Source organism: Mustela nigripes, chromosome 17 (assembly GCF_022355385.1).
Source record: "Mustela nigripes isolate SB6536 chromosome 17, MUSNIG.SB6536, whole genome shotgun sequence".
NCBI lineage: Eukaryota > Metazoa > Chordata > Mammalia > Carnivora > Mustelidae > Mustela > Mustela nigripes.
Genome location: NC_081573.1, coordinates 55,127,714 through 55,142,168, shown reverse-complemented (window position 1 = coordinate 55,142,168; position 14,455 = coordinate 55,127,714). Strand labels below are relative to the sequence as shown.

The 14,455-nt window shown below is 50.1% G+C and overlaps 1 protein-coding gene and 1 non-coding gene across 2 annotated transcripts in view; one reads left to right on the top strand and one right to left on the bottom strand.

Moving 5' to 3' along the window:
* The window catches only part of CDH13 (cadherin 13), a 987,824-nt gene that overhangs the window by 59,443 nt on the left and 913,926 nt on the right, over window positions 1–14,455 (bottom strand). The window lies entirely within an intron of this gene.
* LOC132006242 (small nucleolar RNA SNORA26) lies at window positions 6,784–6,905 on the top strand. Its single transcript, XR_009401025.1, has one exon. It is a non-coding gene; the product is annotated as a small nucleolar RNA SNORA26 (small nucleolar RNA).

Genomic DNA, 14,455 nt, shown 5'->3' with positions numbered 1-14,455 from the left:
AGTGGCAATATGACCTTTTTCCAGGAAGGGGGAGTTGGAATAATGCAGGTGGAACAGAAAACACTACCTCTGACTCTGCTGCAAGGTGCTCTGCCCCGTCGGTGCACTGCCCCTGGGAGGGGTACGCCCGGGAACATGGAATAAAATGGAATGGGGAGCTGCCCTCCTGATTCTCGCCCCAGGAGTCTCCTTTCTCCAATACACAGTTCACTGAGGGAAGATACGGGGGTTTTGCTTTATTTCTATTTTTTCTTAGCCACATGCCTCATTTTCCATCAGCCCGGCTGCACAGAGAATAGAATCTACTTGTGGATCTGAGCCCAGCCGGCCCCCACACAGGGGTGCGTGCGCGGTCCCGAGGGCTGGTTCTCAGGATACGGTGAAATCCGCCAGAAATCTGATGGGCACTGAGGTGCAGGGATTCTCTCATACCTGCCCAAGGCCCCTTGAAAAGACGCTGCTCTGAATTCTAATGGTGTCTGTTACGCGCTGAATTGTATCCCCCAGATTCTTACACTGAAATCCTAACCTCCTGGCACCTCAGAATGGGATCGTATTTGGAGACAGGGTCTTTAAAGAGGTGATGGAGTTAACATGAGGTCCCAGCTTGCATTTTCCCCGTGTTGTTTGCTCACAATAGATTGTGCACAAAGGGGGGTTTTCTTCCTCTGGCCTGCTTGACTAGTTACGAGGCACATGACCACGGAAGAACAGAGAAGACTAGACTATTGACTATTGACTATTGGCTTCTCATGGAACGTCCCAGAATCTCCCTGTGCCCGAATTCATGAGAACTACTAACTGGAGAACCCAGGGAAGGGCCTCTTCAGCTGTTCCACACTCGGGACGTGGCCCAGTGTGGTGGCCTATGCTGCAAGCCAGGGCGTGCTGTGGCCACTTTGCTGTTCCCAGGGTCCAGGTCACTGGGTCCATGTTCTGGCAGCCAGGAAGGGAGCTCTTCCTCGAATTCTGCCCTGTCCATCCCAGTTGGGTCTGCTGGAGCGGACTTCCTCCTCCTTCCAAAAGCTGCAAGATGGCGATCGTGTCTGTCCCTCTTGTGTTCCTTCTCCAGGCCCAGCTTCTTCCATGTGCCTCATATCAGAGGGTTTCGAGCCTTGCCTGTCCTTACTAACAAACGTCCTAGTCCTTTTTACTGAGTGCTTACGAGGTGGCAGTCGCTATGCGAAGCCCTTTGTGCTTGTGGAGGTCAGACACATCACGATCTTGGGAATGCCATCTGAGATGAAGATACTCAGGCTTGGGGAGGCCACCTCTGTTTCCCCAAGTTTCACGGTTGCTAAGTGGCTGGATAGTCTGGTTTTCTGTGATTCCAAAGTCCTCTCTGCCCCGACCTCTTTTAAAATTGTGGCAAAATACCCATAAAGATGAACTACCTTAACCATTTTAGGTGTACAGTTTGGTGCTATCAAGGGCACGCATCATATTGGGTGACCCCAACCACACCATACAACACAGAAGTCTTCTTGTAGAACTGAAACTCTAACCGCTCAATAATGAGCTCCCATCCTGGTGCTCTGCCCATCCCCCACCCTCATAACTGGTGACCACCCTCCTAGCTGGTGTCCCTATAAATTCAACTACTCTAATGACTCATATGAGTGGAATTGGATAGGATTTGGGTTTTTGTGGCTGGCTTATTTCACGGAGCAGAATGTCCTCAAGGTTCATCCCTGTTATCATTGGTGTCAAAAAGTCCTTCCTTTTTAAAGACTGAATAATATTCTATTGTCTGTACATGACACGAGGGCTTATCCATTCACCTATGGATGGATGCCTGGGTTGCTTCCAATTTTAGCTAATGTGAATAACACTGCTATAAATACGAGTGTACAGATATTTCTTTGAGACCCTGCTTTCAATGATTTTTGGTTCTCAGAAGTAGAATTGCTGGACCAAATGATAATTCCATTTTTAATTTTTTGACGAATCATCATCCTGTTTTCCATGGCAATGGTACCATTTTAAATTCCCACCAACAGTGCATAGAGTTCCAGTATCTCCACATCCTTGGCAACACTTGTTATTTCTTTTCCTTCCTTCTTGTCTCTTCTCTTTTCTTCCTCCCTCCCTCTCTCTCTCTTTCTTTTTATTCTAACGAGTGTAAGTTCGTATCTTGATGTAGTTTTGCTTTGCATTCCCCTAATGATTAGTCCTGTTCGGCATCTTTTCATGAGCGTACCGGCCATATGCGGATCTTCCTTGTAGAAATGCAAAGTCCTCCATGTGACGATCCCAAACAGAACCTTTTCCCGGGTTGCTCTCCTTGAACACACTTGAGTCTGGCAGCAACCCTCTGAAAAAGAGACGCCCAGAGCAGCACGGAAGCCTGGCTCACAGGATGGTGGCCCCAGTTCCATATGCCCGTCGTTTTACTTGGAGATTCTCTTGGCTTCTCTCAGAGCCAGAAGATACCTTTGCCCAAGACTGAACTTGCAGTCAATGAAAGTCTCCAGGCCCTTGAAAGTTGCCTTGAACTGGTGTAAAGCCAGCTCTCTCGTTTTGAGTCAGAGGACATTTGGCCATGTTTTAGCCTATTGTTCTATCACAGGGTCTCTTGACCTTGGCACTGCTGACTTTTGGGGCTGGATAATTCTTTTTTTTTTTTTTTTTTTTACAAAGGGGCTGAACTATACACTGTGGGAAGTTCAGCTGTAATTCTGGCTTTTGCCTGTTCAGGGCTGGTTGCACCCCCTCCTAAATGTTCTAGATGTTGCCCGATGTCATGGCAATATCACCACCGATGAAGAACCACTCTTCTAGTATATTTCAGACATCTAAAGATGGGTGACTTCTTTTTCTTCTTTTTTTTACAGTGTGGGGATATCCAAGATTTTCTAGTAATAAATAATGTCTCTTAAAAGTCTCTGTTCTTTCCATGAATCCAGACAACTATAGAAAGAGGTGGACATAATGAACTGGGAAAGAGACAGGGTCAGGAACTGAGAAGAACACTTCCCAATAGATTTGCCATTTATCTGACACGGACAGGGGACCACCGAATGCAGAGCGAGCACTTGGATTCTGTTACATGGGATGATGAGGTCCACGAATCAAATATTTATTTCCTTGTCATGAGAATGAAATTATTCATTTCATTCTCCTACCAGCACGCATGACTAGCTCTGGACAAATATAAACAGGTCTGGTTTAAGAGGCTCACCGCGGACAATGGCAGAGCATTGACGTTCTAGACAGAGAAATATACAAGGTCCTGGTGGACATAAGGATGATTGAGACACATGTCCTGAGGCAAGGCAGGGTTTCCCAAATAACAATCAGTGCCTACAGGACGCTCGGTGTGGGAGATGTGAGGTGTGTGTATGGGTAAGGCTGGGTAGGCAGTGCGAATCAAAGGGAGATTTCTAGCGACTCTCTTCGATCGGAAGAGAGAAAAGGATGGCAGCTGTAACAAACGTCTGTGGTTGCTGTAACAAATTTCCACAAACCTAGTGACTTAAAACAATGCAAGTTGATTATCTTGGCGTTCTCAGGTCAGAGTCTAAAATCAAGGTATGGGCAGGGCTGCCTTCCTTCTGGAGGCTCTAGGCATGAATCTGTTCCAGTGCTCTCCATGGCACCCAGACAGAGGTGCACCTATTCCTCTTCTCAGGGTCTCTTTGTTGCCTGGTCCCAACCTCTCATCACACCTTCGCCAGCTCTGACCCTCATACCTCCCTCTTACGAGGATACTAAGGTTATGTTGGCCCCCCCCACCCCCATGGTCCAGGGTCGGGTTATGGCTCAAGAGCCCTAATGAGTCACAGCACAGAGATTCTCTTTACCCCAGAGGGTCACAGATTTGGAGGTTCCAGGGACTGGAATGGGGGCATCTTCAGGGGCTGGGGGGCCGATTCAGCATAGCATGGTGAGCAGGAAGAGAAGGCATGAAGGCTGTGAATTCACAAAGGATGTGGCTAAGAAGACGGCAGGTTCTTGCTAAGATACAGATCACCTGATCTACTGAACAAGCGGGTTAACATCCGCTGTGCGGGAGAAGCTCCTTTAGGGCCCCATCCATCCCTTCTCCTTTTGCCTCGCCACCCCAATCCCCCGAGCAGAACTGATGTGCCACCAACATGGGGCCACGGCAAAAGGAGGTACAGCTGGGCCATCCCTCTGTCTGTCATTCATCTGCTGCCCAGAGGACACAGCTTGTTTCTGACTACTGTGGTGACAAGCAGCAGGAGACAGCCGAGAGAAGCTGTCAACAGCAGAGAATGGAGAGCAAGCCCTCCCCAAGACTGGGTACCAAACGTGCCTTCACCCCAACCCTACGGACAGTCAGCCGTGGCCTTCCTGAGTTCTCAAGGGCACAAGCTCCAGCTTGGAAGAAACAGAAAATGTTTGCTAGGATATTAGAAGAGGCTCATGTCCGGGGAACTACAGCAGGAGGGCACTGGCTGGGAGGGGTTGTTGCTAAGCTGCATGGTTCCCAGCACATGTGTGTAACCTCTTGTCCTCAGCTGCGTTTTCTGCAAAGTGGGGACAGTAGGCCCTGTCTTGGGGTTGTTGAGAAGACGAAATGATGAAACATGCAGAAAATGCCTGGTACTTAGTAGTTGCTCAATAAGGCTTAATTCCGTTTTTCTTTGGCTTTCTATCTGATATCACTGCTTTTCTTTTAAAGTCATACATCTTAATAAAAAAAAAAAAAAACCTTTATTTTTGTAGTTTATTTTCTTGGTGACTCCTGGAGGGAGGTACAGAGGTCACGGGATGTCAGGTGGAAAGCCCGGAAGACAGAAAGCCTCGAAGTGCAGTGAAATGTTCAGTTCATTTACTAGCCTAGAACGATCACCCGAGAAACCTCAAATTCCATCCTCATAGTCTGTTGAAGCACCAGAGGAGTGAACAGTTTAGCAAACTTTGTGAAAATACACAAGCCCATATAACTTGAAGGGGGGAACTTTGGGTTCAGAGAGAAGTCATCAGACGATGTCAGAAAAATCTGGATGTTTCCAAGTTATCGCTGGCCCTCTAGAAAGTCCAAACCATAGGTATTAGCCATGTGCTGGAGGCCAGCTTTGATGGTGCGTAACAATCAGCGTGATTTCATTCACACACCGAAACCATTTTCCTGAAATTGGACCCTTATTATTAAGTTAATAGAAAAAAATTCCAATTGAACCTTGGAAGATTTTTTTGGCTATTACAGTAACATAGATTTCAATTTGGTGGAAAGTGAGCACTGAAGGCTTTCAACAATTTTCCAACAGAGCTTAAATTCAGTTCTAAGAACAGTCCCTATGTCATCGCCAGGGAAGGAAGGAGTCCTTAGTCCCTGGAAATGCACTAAGGGAGCAGTACCACTGTCCCCTGCATCTGGGCCCAGAGTGGCAGGGTTGTGGTGGGCTGGGTTGCAGAACGAGTCCCCAACTGGTGTGGGAGCAGCGCATGCCTTGTTGAGTTCACGCGCCGGGCACGCGGTAAAGATGTCCCTCCACACCCTAACCTGCCCTTCCCAGGACACGAGTCTCCGCCTGTAACTGGCTTGTCCCATGGGATTTGAAGAACTATCTGAGTGCTCCCATTCTGGCCTTATGGCGAGAATGACAGTGCCTTTTATTGTCCTGGTTGGGGTAATCATTGTTATTTTTGTTCATCATATCGGTTGTCTGAACAGCCCAACAACAGCAGATTGAAAACTCCACCTGAGAGAAAAAACGTTTGACACACACATCTCTCCCTTCACTCACTCAAAGTGCTTTTCTCTTCCAGATCGTTTGGAAATCAGTTGCAGGCGCACAGGGCAACATGCGCTCCAGCCCCCTTCCCCAAATGCTCCTGGGAGAAGGGCCCTTGTCTTTTTTTTTTTTTTTTTTAAAGATGCCAGGAAACGTCTTTATAGGACCTACAGAGGGGAAAGGCTTTTTCATTTCTCCTTGTAAAGAAAAGCGCTGTCTGCAGGGTTAGCTAGATGGACTTTCCCAGGATGTATTTTGTGCAGCTGAATGGATGTTCTGACAGCGGAACGGGATGTGTCCCGGGTGACAAGTGCTCGTTTGCGCCCAAGACAGGCTCAGGGGCCCGGTGGTCCAGGCCCGTGTTCGCGGTCCTCTAAGATTAGAAAAGGAACCTGGTGCCTCTGGGCGAGTCTGCGGAGAGAACGACGAGCTTCCTTACGGTGCCCTTGTTTCTTGCTTCTTTAAACAGTTATTTTTCGGTTTATAAAGGCGACGTGTTCAGCCTAGAATACTTGACAATACAAAAGCAGAGGGGGAAGAGAGAGAAGAAAACCTGTCCATGCTTCCAGGAACCCGAGAGAATCACTCCCAGCCTAGTGGGTTATTTTATTCAGGATCGTCTCTACGTGGGATTTAAATAATTGGGGTCGTACAGGTTTTGATATCCCACTTTTTCTGTTTCACTTTGTATCGGGAACAATTTCCCCTGGCTTAACAGTTCTTACAAAACCGGGGCTTACTGACGGTACATTAGTCTGTCACAGGGCTTGGCCCACTATTTATTCAACCCGCCTCCTGTTGGGGGACACTCAGGCTGTTCCCCAACTTTCTGCTGTCAGGAACAAGGCTCCAGTGGAGAACTCTGCAGGAAGATCCCTGCTTCCCGGTACCCAAGCCTGACACCACCATTTCTGATGATTTCTTGGAGATGGATTCCTAGGAGTGGAATTACTTGTCTCGGAGAGTAGGACTGTTGGGGAAAGGCTGCTACATAACACAACACGGCTTTCAGACTGTGTGCCAACGTGCCTTCCTCGCCTTAACTCTGTTTTAAAATCACTACTCGTGGCCCTTTCCTGTGCCCTTTTAAGGCTGACAAATTGCCTGAAGAGGCTAACACAGAAGCGTAAAGTAAGTCTCCATAAAACCCAGGGAAGAGATTGTAGAACTCCTCTTTGGATCCTGTCTGGAGTCACAGCTGAATCAGAGGGAAATTTTCTTTTGGTTCAAGCACTTTGGTGATGTTAAGATTTTATGAATCTTAGAGCACGTGCACGCGATGGAGAGCGCAGGTCCGCAGCACGGCGGGGACGGGGCAGAGGAAGACACCTTGCTGAGCAGGAAGCCCACCTCGGGGCTCCATCCCAGGCCCCGGGGATCATGACCCGAGCCCAAGGCAGATGCTTAACCTACCAAGCTACCGAAGAGCTCCTTTGTGATATTTTTATTCAGTTCCTAGCACAGTGATGAATGTAAAGCTAACCGTAGTTTGAGGATACCTCCAGAGATGCTTACCTTTGAAGGTGGGGAAAAAAGTCTACACAAGGTGTTTTCTGTTTGAAAGGTCATTTGGAATTTTAAAAAAATAAAAAAATAAATAAGTAAATAAATAAAATAAAATCACTACTCGACTCGGTGCCTTTTCCTCGTTGCAGAGGCCTGGCCAAGAGGTGGGCGAATCAGGGAGGGAAGCTCTCACTAGCCTCGTTATTGGAATCCCGGAGATGCGGGCTCTTAGGTCCGGCGGATGGGCTGGGGAACACTGCCCATTATTCAGAAGGTCTTGGGCTTTGCTCTCGTGGCCTGCCCCTCATCCCTGCCTCAAATTCCACGTGCACCCCAGGCACATGTGGCAGTTTCTATCGGGGAATCTCTGGGGCCCGTGTCGGTGCTGCTGGTGCTGGTGCCCGAAGGGGCCATGCATGGTTCCTTGCTACCTCTCCGCACCCCGCAGCCTCCGTGCTCGGAAAGCCTCTCCTCTCCGGCGAACCACCTCCTCCGTTCCAGAGTTAATTCTTAAGATGGAGGGAGCCCAAGGGAAGGCAGAAGGGGGACCATCCCTGGGGGAAGGATCCAGAGCAATTGGTTTGCCCTCGAGCATCTCCTGGCCAACATGATTTTTCTACCTGGGTGTCCAGGTGGGCTGCATTTCTCAGCTTCCCCTGCAGCTAGGCTGGGGTCTCAAGGCCACTTCTGGCTCCAGCCACAAAGCCCCCAGAAGACCCGCCTCCTCTTTGGTGCACAGCGACCCCGCAGGCCACACCCGGAAGGGACAGCCCCGGAAGGTGGAGGAAGCCAAGGAGGTCTGATGCTCAAATGATGGGGCCGGAGCCATCTGGCCCCGCCCCTTTCTCATCACTGGCAGTGAGTGATCTGAGGGAACAATAACTATTGTGTTAAGCTGTTGAGACTGGGGGGCTGTCCTTGCTAGGACGCTCACTGACAATTTCCGTCTAACTGCGTGCCTGTGTGCTGAAAGTTGGGTTAAGTTATGCAGGAAGGCGAAGTCCCCCGCTGGGACTGGGAGTGGTTGGGGAGAGACGGCTTGGAGGACAAGGTTTCGTTCGCAACAATTCTTGAAGGATTACAGTCATGGCTAATATGCACTGATTCCTACTATTTTCCAGATGCTGGGCTGAGAGCTTTGCCGGATCGGCCCGTATAATCCTTCCGATGACGCTAGGTATTATCTCCTTTTCCATCTGGAGAGAAGGAGACCAGCAGAGGCTAAGCGACTTGCCCAGAGTCCCACAGCTCTCAGAGGCAGGCCGGATATTAAATCCTGCATGCAAAAGCACGACTCTGACCACTATGCTCCTGCAGGTTTCAGCCATGTGGCTGTTATATGGAAGGAGATACGGGGGAGCCACTCGGTGCGCAGGGGCAGGGAGGGAGAGACGTGCAGAATACGTAGCATCGCAGACGGCAGGGGCTCTGGGTGTGATGGGCCCGGCTGTGGAGAGCTCTGGTGGGTCCTGAGGGAGTGGCTGGGGGCGGGGTGCCCAGGGTGCCCGTCTGAGCACGCAGACCCAGGAGAATGGGACATACGAGAGAGCCACCAGATGTTGGCAAATCCACACAGGGGGTCTGGACGGTCTTGTGTTAGCTTAAACACCTGTGCCCTCAAAGGCCTGTGCCCGACTTTGTGGGGAGAAGAGCTGCACCGGCGGCTTGGCCTGCGCCTGGAGGTGGGCTCTGCGGTGGCACAGAGGACACACTCCCCGGATACATGTCACCCGAGCAAGCTGATGAGCGAAACACGCAAATACGTCATTTAGAGGAGAAATGCATCAGGAGCGCGGACCCGTCATCTGACTTCTGTAGGCAGCCCCCTCCCCCCTCGCTGGTCACCTGTCCCCTCGCCATTTCTGTTCCCAGACATCCTGACACCGAGGGCCTCACCCTCCCAGCGACGGAAGGTCAGTGACTGCAGCCCTCCCAGAATTAAGTAATGACAAAGTGAGTTATTATCCTGCCCGGCTTCTGCTGGGGACGTAATCTGCAGCCGGGACACCTTTCTGTTGGAACGCTCGCACCACTGTCTGGGCAGTGACATGAAAAATGTCCCCTAGCATTCCCCGGCTCGTGGCCCTACATCCTCAGTCCTGATGCCGCTCTTTGGGGGAGAACAGTGTGGTTTTGTTGAGAAGGAGGGGACGTGCAATTAGATTCCTCTTCAATGTTACATTCATCCTTGTTAATCAAAGATTAGTACCTCTTAAAAAATAAACACAGCTCAGGTCCCCAGGAAGCTGACAGTAGCTCCCACGGCCTGCTTAATGACACAAAATGAAACAAAACGTGCCTTTCTGCATCTTGAGTGTGGAATTAACACGATGAAATATAATGGCGGCCGGATCTGGGGGGGAGGACTAAAGGGGACTTTTAATTTGCTTCTTTATTCGGCTCTGTATTGGTGACTTTTTCTACAATGAGCATGCATTGCTCCTTAAAAGGCATTTAAAGGGGCGCCTGGGTGGCTCAGTAGATTAAGCCTCTGCCTTCGGCTCAGGTCATGATCTCAGGGTCTTGGGATCGAGCCCCACATCAGGCTCTCTGCTCAGTGGGGAGTCTGCTCCACCCCACCTCTGCTCTGTCTACTTGTGAGCCCTCTCTGTCAAATAAATAAATAAAGTCTTAAAAAAAAAAGACATTTCAATAACTAAACATGAGAAATATGAGACTACACTCTGAAAACCTGTAAACAAAACAAGTAGAGGGAGACTTTGCCCAAACCCCACTCTCATTCCACTCCCCAGAAGGAACCCCTATAGTTGGCTGGATGTCTGTCCTTCCAGACGACTTCCCGAGTGTTTTCCATCGATTCCCATAACACCTATTAGATCTGGAAGCAACTTTTTATTTGCTTCCTTCCTGATTCTCTGTTCCCCAAGAGGAAGCGCTTGCTTGCTCGGTTCCTCTCCCACAACAGCACCCGGCACACAGTAGGTGCTCATTAAACAATTGTTGAAGTAGCTCAAGGCCGGGAAGGCCTGGATGGGGGGAGGCATGCTGTTAAAACCACCGGGGCCTTCTGGCGGGGGTGGGGGGCCCTTTTGGTCTTCAGATGGGTTTCCGTGTTCTATCTGCTAGAGGTGAGCCTGAAGCCCACTGGGGGGTGGGAGTTGGAGAGAACAAGTTACTCTGCAGAAGGTCCCCATTTCTGCTCTTGAGGGAGAATCGGGACACAGGACACCGACATGGGCGAATCACAGAACAACTGTGCTGAGCGAAAAACGCCAGACAAAAAACAGTATGTGCTCTAGGAGGCAATTTATATCAAAATCTAGAAAACATGCTCTCCTCCTCCGAAGGGACTTGGCACCAACCCATGGATGCCCGAGGGGGATTGGGCGGGAGGGAGGGTCACAGAGGGGCAAGTAGGGGGGTGTGTGACAGGGAGAGACTGGAGAGAGGGGAGGAGTCACCATAGGTGCCAAGGTTGGGGTGCTTTGGGGGAACATATCCTGCAAAAATCACAGAGGGAAGGGGCAGTGAGAAGGATCTGCACTCGGGGACCGTGGGGATCCAGCCTGAAGCAATTTGGGGCCACGTCACCGTCTCCCCGTCACATCCTGATTCTGCTGGTGACGGCGAACGGGCACGCGCAGGCGTTTGTGCACACGCGCATGTGTGCGTACCTGGGTGGCAGGGGGACAGAGCAAAAGGGCGGGCGCAGGATGACGAGACAACGAGCAGCGGAAGGAACTTGTCAGGAGTGGACACGGGGAGCCACAGCGCGGGGCCTCTTTCTCCAGCCCTCTGGAACCTGCAGGAATCCTAGGGAAGCCTCTGGTCTGCTCCCGGGCAGGGTGTCAGGATTTATCACAAGCTTATTGAAGTCTCCAGGGCTGACATCTGGATGCTCAGAGGCTGCTTTTTTTTTTTAAAGGTTTCTTTTGAGGGTATTTCCTTAGGGTATTTTTTTTTTTTTAAATATTTTATTTATTTATTTGACAGAGATCACAAGTAGGCAGAGAGGCAGGCAGAGAGAGAGGTGGAGGCAGGCTCTCTGCTGAACAGAGAATCCGATGTGAGGCTCAATCCCAGGACCCTGGGATCATGACCTGAGCTGAAGGCAGAGGCTTAACCCACTGAGCCACCCAGGCGCCCCATCAGAGGCTGCTTATTGAATGAATACAGGACTATTGCTTTGATCGGTTGTCAGAGAAGCAACTGCCGCCTTATTGAGTACTGACGATGGACATCGGACAAAGACTGATGGACCGTCACTGGGTAGATCACCTTGCATCCGGCTGGCACGTTTCACAATGCCTGTGTCCTGGAGTCACGCGTTTAGCAGGGGTTGGTTGACGGCTCTCTTTGGGGGCAGGCACCGTGCCAGAAGTTGGGGAGAAAAGAGTCTGTGTGACCCAGGCCTTTCTCAAAGGGCTCAGGGTGCGCAGAGACCCCATCACACAGGACCCCACACACATCACACAGAGACCTACTGCAGAGACTGGCAAACTGTGGTCCAGAGGCCAAATCTGGCCCTCTGCCTGTTTGTGTAAATAAAGCTTTATTGGAACACAGCCACGCCTATCAGTTGATGGGCAGCTTTTGCATTATAGCGGCAGACTTGAGTAGTTGAGCCTGAGACCCTGTGCCCCACAAAGCCTCTATTCCTTATCATCTGACCCTTTATGGGAAAGATTTGCTGACTCGTACTCTCATAGCAGAAGCTGTAATGGAAGCAACAAGTCACTGGCCCCGCTTTCTATTAAAGCAGCTCTCTGTGTTCTAAGTGAGTGGGCTCGGTGGGTAAGAGTCTTCCCAGGACTACCTTTTTGGTCCAGAGAGAAGCCAAATGGCTTCCAAGAAAGGTGTTCTGCCCACCTCATGAGCTTCTCTGAGGCAGCAGCACCGTGAACACTTGGGCAACACCATCCCCCTACCAAGGGGGCCATGACCCTCCCCCCAGGAGTTTCGGCAGAGCCCAGGTGCTTGGGGCACCGGGAGAGAGGGAAGCATCGTTTATCTTCTCAAGCTCGAAGGGGAGGCTTGCACCAAAGAGGAGCATCGAATGATAATTAAACAAAAATACTGAATTGGCACTCATTCCCACTGTTTCTTAGAGTCAGACCCTGATGGAAATCCCTTTCTAGATTTTGCAAAAAGGAATTAAATATTAACCACCGGACAGGGTTCACTGTAGTCTAAAGCCTGCTGGAAAACTGGCTTTGATGATGACTGCTTATTTCCAATTTATTCATGAATTAAACAAAAATTTGTTGACTGCCCGTGACGCATCAGGCATGGTTCAAGACTCCCGCGGCCCCTGGCTCCAAGGGGCTCACAGCCCAGGGGGACGGCAGACAGGTCGCCAGCGTGCAGGCAGGCAGGGGCCGTCCATTCTTGCTACCCCCCACAGCCCTGGTCTAGGCACCGGGGTCTAGGCACTAGGCATCGAGTGAGGGACCCCAGCCACTGCTCCTGGACCACACAGAGGACTAGGTTCCTGCGAGCCTCTGGTCACCTTTTTGTCAACTAAACCACCCATTGCCTAATTTTACGTGCGCTTCTGTTTAAAGACACTGTATGTCACACACATGGTTGATGGACAACATTGAACGCGTGGCCAGCAGACTGTAACTCGGTCGTGAAGGCAGCTCCTCTAGCACCGTCCCTGCCTTCCTGCACGGAGGAACACCAGGCAGCACCACTCCCAGGGCCATTGGAGACAGCAACATCGCCACCCGAAAGCCCGAGAATGCAAAAAATGTGGCGCCAAACAGACCTCGAGGGCACGCTGCTTTACTGTACGAGAGCGGAGACAAGAAAGCCGAGCATGGCTTGTTCTGACCTCAGCTGGAAACATGTGTGACAAGCGTCTCCGCTTTGCTGCTGTTCCACGCGTATCCGCACGTGACCACGAAAACGCCGCCAGTATTTTGGGTTACAATTAAATTTTAGCATGTTGCCTTTGCAAATACAGCAGGTGTGAATAATGAGGCTGGGTGCGATTCGAGGCAGGCAGAATAATTTCTTTTTCTTTCTTTCTTTTTTTTTTTTTTTTGCGGGGAGCATGATTTCTGTACAGTTCTGAAGAGGGAAGAAGACACCGGGGATGGGCCACACGCGTGCAGCGGGGAGAGGCGAGAGAAAGGGAGAGAGAGAGAGAGAGAGAGAGAGAAGCCATCAGATGGCCAGACCAGCAGAATACTGCATGGACAGACACTCGGAGGAGGACAGCTTGGAAGAGGGACACCAGCAGGGACAATGATGACCGTCCAGGTGAGCAGGGTGTGGGTTACACCAAGCGCACTCAGCGGAGTCCCAAGAACGCAGAGACTGAAGACGTCGTCGCTAAGATGAGTAGATGTACCTTCCCGGTAACGAGACGATCTATGCATTATTTATTTTGTGAGCTGGAGAGGTCTAATTTTTAGACAGTAAGGGTGAAATACCTTACAGTAATCCCTCGCCCACAGAGGCTCTTTGGCAGCTGCTCAGAGAACAGCTCATTTCCATTCCAGAGAACAGCTCGTTTGTGGGCATCCCATGAAGGACACTCAGAAGGACACCAGCGGGGGCCCTAAGAGCCATTTTTTTCAGCTCTTCTCTCTCTACTGGGTCCTCTGGTTTTCCCATCTCTGTAGATTTCGAAAGAAGCCCCAGACACAAAGAATTCAAGGGGGAGAACAGAGAAAACACTGACCCTCTGAACGCCGACCCTCAGCTTAGCTGGAGAAATAAAGAACCTAATCGGAATAGAATTTTAAAGATATTTTATGGGACTTAAGGAGAATGCACGTTGCACTGTTGCAGATTTTTTTTTTTTTAATGATGGTTTCCCCTTTCTCAAAATAAATAATTTCCTTATTAAAAAACTCTTGGACATAAGCATGTCTGAATTAGAATCCTGTCCCTTCCACTCACTAACTTTCCGACCCTGACATATCTGGGTCCCTCGCTTCCTCTTCCGTCGGGTGGGGGTGACCACACCCACTGCCCCGGCATCGGCGTGGGAATGACATAAAGCACCGGGATTTCTAGATGTTGTATTTAGTTGCGTCTCACATTTGCCTCTCCTATTATTTCGTTGTGTTTTACTTATGTTCAAGGTTCCTGTTCTTCCCCCCCCTAATCATCTTAAACATTATTTTACGGCCTCATTTGTTTTTATTTGTATTTATTTATTCAGTCCACAGATCTCTCTTGCTTTCCTTTGGAGCCCGGCTCCGGATTCTGTGGGTGAGGAAGGTTACAGTTCTCCCGTCATTTCTCACTCTTGTGGAAAGGGCATCTGC